General features: G+C 36.6%; 1 pseudogene; it reads right to left on the reverse strand.

The window, feature by feature from the left end:
• Positions 1 to 2,357: 2,357 nt before the first annotated feature.
• On the reverse strand, positions 2,358 to 3,097 carry LOC132611524 (glycosyltransferase family protein 64 C3-like; annotated as a pseudogene).
• Positions 3,098 to 5,612: the final 2,515 nt, after the last annotated feature.

Below are 5,612 nucleotides of genomic sequence, written 5' to 3' on the forward strand. Positions count from 1 at the left end.
CTATCGCGACCCATCATTATCAACTACCACCACTCATAACTACAAACAATGGCGGATCCAGGATTTTGAGTTCATGGGTGCTTAACTTTCTTAATATAAAGTACTACGAATCACATCGTATAAGTATTACGGACGCCATGAAACTGTGATGGATAAGGACAACTAGCTAGAAAAAAGATTGGTGGGTTTTATCGTTCTAGAGGACCAATTCATCTTTAGAAGGGGTAGCTTTGGAGTCCATTTATAAATAGATTTTCTTTTTCTTTTTTTGTTAAAGTGAGTCAGACAAAGTAAAAAGAAGAAAAAAATGTAAAACAAAAGTTAGTGAAGAAGAACCGAAAACTATGGAAAATTAGGTCAAAATAGTGGCTAGTAGAAAGAACAAAAGAGTCTATCTAATTGGGGCAAAAATGAAACGGAAGTAGCTAGCTTGATAATATAAGGAAAATGTTTATTAAAAAGGGCATGTTAACTTAGAAGTGAGAATTGAACTCACTGCCCAACTTTCATCACCTTCCAGCAACCTTTCATTGGCCAAAGCACCCATAAAACTTTTTATTACCGGGGTGCTTGCTAACTTTATATATTCATTTTCTTACATTTTCAATATAATAAAACACATTCTTTCTCTAGTTCAATGGGTGCTTATGCCCTCAAATTTGATATGTAGATTCGCCCCCTGACTACAACCATGACAATCACTACAATCAGTCATCACTATCACTGACCACCATTTACAATCATCACAATCAACTACTATTACCATAACAATCACCAATCATTGCTCATAATCACCACTATATATTGCCAACCACCTTCACTATCATCACTGGCTACTAATCACAACACAACCATTAGCCAACACCATCCCTAATTGGCACCTACAACCATCACCACAAACCATGACCACCATCTACTGTCATAACATTTTTTACTAATTTTCTTATTGATACAATATTAGATTAATGTAGCATTTTATTAAATTAATACTCATCTTTAAATAAAGACATTTTTTATAGATTCATGTTAAAAAAAGACATTCTTAATTATTTAAGATTCAGATTCAAATATCTAAATCTCAATGCACATCTTAATATTTAGGTTCAAACATTTTAGTCTTACTATATTAAAAATAAATGAGACCTTATAACCTCTTTTATCTTTCATGTGGAACTAATCTGCCTGGAGAAATAAGAGGCTCACCTCCTAGGAAGGGATCCTCTATTCCTCTAGCAACACTAAAAAAAACAACAAGAATCTATTAAACAGACAAGAAAACTAGATAAACAAGAGATCTGTTAGATAAACAAGAGATCTGTCCACATCAGTGCTTTCCCTCTCAAATATCCTTTGGTTTCTTTCATCGGAAAAGGCTCACATATGCCATTGAACTATCGAAAATGACTCGTTTATGCCACTCATCAATAGTTTGGCTCATTTATGCCATTGAACTATCGGAAATGACTCATTTATAGTGTTGAATGTGCTGATCCCATGTAGTTGCTGGCAAGTACAATTTCTTCATCCAACCTGCAACCTTCTTCCATATAGTGTTGGTGACTACACAGTCCACACAGAGATGATTTTTGGATTCAGGCTGAGTTTGACATAGAGCACAAATAGAATTTACCTGAATATCCTGAGCTTTACCCAAAATCATCCCCATTGTATGAGCTAAACTTTCATTACATCCTTATAATATCTCACTTAACCAAAAACATCCCTTAAGTTTATAAAACTTAACATCCGTCAGTTAACTTTTCGTCCATTTCTAACAGTGCTATTTTCTCTCATGTACTTTCTCGCCTTTTTTTTTAATTAAATTCCCTCCATTTCCCTTTGTCTGATGCATCAACTATGTATGGCTTCTCATTAACACTTTAATTCTTCTTCTCCTTTCTTACCATTTCTTTCTTTTTATTCCCCACTACCCCAACCAGCGCTACTAAAAAAAGGCGAAAATCGACGGATTGCGTCGGTTTTTCGGTGAAAATCGACGCAAACGGTTCATCGGTTTACGTTATGTCGCTTTTCGAAAAAATTAAAAAATCAACAGACTCCGTCGGTTTTTTTTCTTGAAAATAAATAATGAAATGTAGCAACTTGGAATCGAACCCAGGTATGTCCCGTGGCATTAAAGGGCTGTACCATTAGACCACTCATATTCTTTGATCAAATACTTACATTGATTTAATTTATACTGTTTTTTGGCTCTACAAAGGACTCTGTCGGTATTTTTATAAAAAAAATAAAAAATTGACGGAGTCCGTCAATTTATTTTAAAAAATAATATAAAAAATAATTATATTTTACGCGCATGTTTGCGCAAAAACAACCGACGCAGTCCGTCGATGTCGTCTTGTTCAATAAGCTTCACAGCAAACAGGCAGTTGCTAAATCTTTGTTGACTTCTACATTATTGAAAAAATAGAAAAGAAAATGAAATGAAAATTGGAAATTCCTTCATTTCATCTGAAAATCTGCCTATCACAATACACTAACTTGCCACCTTTCTCACATAGACCTTGTTCTCCAATGGAGTCCACCACTTTCCCATAACTATACCTCAATGGCATCTTCCCCAATAACCTATGAAACTCGGCAATACATTCTCCTCTTCTCTTCCTATGCTCTCTTTTTCTACTACTCAAACCCACTTCCCTTTCCTTCATTTCCCCACCTTCGTTCCTCGCATCTCCCCAATCCCTCACTCTCCTCGCACCCACCAAAATTGGCCCTTTTTCACCTCCTCCGCCACCACAAAATTCATCAGTATGTCCTGGCAGTTGTTCTTTTCTTCCACTTTTGCCCTCAGTTTTGCATATTCTTCGTTGCATGTGTATTCGTGGAGGTATTGTAAGTTCACGATCATGAATTTTGTTAATACGATCGAGTACTTGTTGTTTTCCATGGTGTAGATCCAGGATTTTTGTGTTAGGTCGTAGTTGTGGGATCCGACGAAGAACCCGACTAGGCGATCCGGGTTGGATTTCCACACGTTAAACGCAAAGTTCACGGATTCCGGGTCGGGTTCGATGTCGTCATCGCAAATAAGCACCGCACGTGTAGTAATAGATTTGTGTGGGTAGAAACCGGACCGAGGTGTTCACCGAACATTCTCGGCAAAATATTATTATACTGTATATATAAGATATTTTTTTATTTTTGATATATATATATATATATTTGAATACTGTGAACACAAGAGTACATGTTGGGTCGGTGATTGAAAATTCTAGATCCGTCACTTATTCAACCCTCGCTTATAATGTTAGATACGACACAGTATTGCTGTCAACTGAATCTCTTTAGTGAAAAATTACGGTGCGCAATGTTGAAAATCTTTTTATGCGTATGAATTTTCATTTAATAGGAAAAGAACTTCCTAGTGTTGGTGAATAATCACCTAATTAATTTGGCAGATGGCACTTTCGCAAAACCCGGAAATTAAAAATAAAAATAAAAGGTCCTTCACATGTATAGCATTATATTTTGCTGTTCACAGGTATAGCATAGTATTTTGCTGTTGTACCGGCAAGCAATGCACAGGCTTCAAGAAACTCTCGAGACAAGGAGAACTGATAAGTTCCACCCTTATGAGAAAATATTAATTAGGTGAAATTTTCTTCTTCAATTTGGTAGTAGGATACGTTCGATTCTTCAGTTAGATTTTTAAATTTCGATTCAGTTCCTCGGTTTATCAAAAGTCTTCACCTAACAATTAATTCGGTTCGTTCCGGTTCGATTTTCTAATTCGGTTTGAAGTTGGGTTAACTAAACCTTCACTTCACACAGTTCACTTGATTAAGCCATCTCATAACATTTCACTTGAAGGAGATGGCAATGATAGTAATGGGACACAACTAGAAGCCACACACACTGGCAAGAATCTGATTCACGAGCGTGCAACAGGCAGCAACACGTGTTTTAAAATTCATTACACCGTACACCTTACAACAAGCAACACAAATGCCTTAAGCCATACAACTTACAGCCATAAACATTACAGTCACAGAGCTTGCTTCAGTGCTCCACACTCAGTGTCTCTCTGTCTAAGATGCTAGCGGCTAGGGTTAGGAAATAGAAATTAGGAAACTAAAGTCAAAGTCTAATTGTCTAAAGACTGAGTGAGAATTGGGCCTGGGTTGCCGGAAATGTTTAGACCGAGGGACCAGCAGTGTTCAATATTTAAATTTTTTGAACTTATATTATAAAATTTCGATTTAACTGAAGAACTGGGACCATAAAACCGAGAAGAGAATCGAACATCGAAGTTTTAGAAAAAATAGAACCAAACCCAAATAGAATTAGTTCGATTAGGTCTGATTTTTTAGTTTTCGGTATTTGTTCCCACCCCTGTAAGACTTTTCTACAGATCAACTTAGATTCATTAAAATATGAATGATTAAGATCCAGACTTAAAAATAAAAGGATTAATTATGAAATTTAAATGATTAAAATTAAGACCTTTGTGAAGTGTAAACAAATGAAGCCCAAGTGATTTTTAAAAAGATAGTGAAGGAGTTTGTTAAAACACGTCACATTAAATATATAGAGCTTTTCTTTTTAGTATTAGAATTTTCGAAGAACTTTTTTTGTCAATCAAGGAAGAAGCGCACTTTTCTTGGACAGATTGAAATGTATTCTATTTTGTCAATACGATAGAGTGGTATAGGCTATGTGCGTGCGTGCGTGTTGTGTGTGGGGGTGGGGGGGGGGTGTGGGGGGTAGGGCAATAATGTGCTGAGGATCCGGGTTACCTATTTGTGTAATTGACATTTGGCACTTAAGAGCTTGAATAAATTCTTCAGGTATGCCCTTTAGGAATTTAAAACATAAAGAAGTAAGCACACGAAATATTCAAGGAACATCTACTATAAATGCATAATAAATATTTCGGTCTTGTGTGTACAGTGCAATTTACCGGCGAAGAAATTCAGATGAACCCCCTAGCTCCACCTGTGTGTATGTCCCATCATTCACACATTATTGTATAGTTTGAGCACAAGCACAGGATACGCAACTGCCTTTGCAATTACTATCTACATGCGATGATATGAACCCTGTACAAGATTAAAAAATCGACCACTCACTAGAGGGGTGGAGGCAGGATTTGACGTTTATGGGTTCGGAATTTTAATTTTTTAAAGTTACTGGATTCTTAATTAATAATTTGTATATGTTCAATAGATTTTTTTAACAAAAATATAAGGTTTGGACTAAAGCTACTAGGTTCGACCCCACTCGATGAGCTAGCTACGCCCCTGCCTCCCCCCCCCCCCCCCCCCCCCCAAAAAAAAAACCCACCCAAAACCGAAGGAAAGGGTAGCATTACCACAACATAGCAGAAGCAGCAAATCAAAAGAAATTTGCATTACTGAACATCCATGTTATTAAGCTTAATTACACTCACTTATTCCTTTTCTTTTTTTGTTTTGGTGGATGGGAGGGGAGGCTCCTTTGTTCTTTGTACTAGCTCACTTACTCATCAACTACATCAAGTCTTGGACTTGTTCTCTTCCGGTTGTGCATAGAAGGATTCATAAGTTGCCACTCTGGTTTTTGATTCAGGTAGCTCCAGTTCTTCACTGAACCCCATTGTCATTTTTAAG

The sequence above is a fragment of the Lycium barbarum genome, chromosome 9, assembly GCF_019175385.1.
Source record: "Lycium barbarum isolate Lr01 chromosome 9, ASM1917538v2, whole genome shotgun sequence".
In the NCBI taxonomy this organism is placed as follows: domain Eukaryota; kingdom Viridiplantae; phylum Streptophyta; class Magnoliopsida; order Solanales; family Solanaceae; genus Lycium; species Lycium barbarum.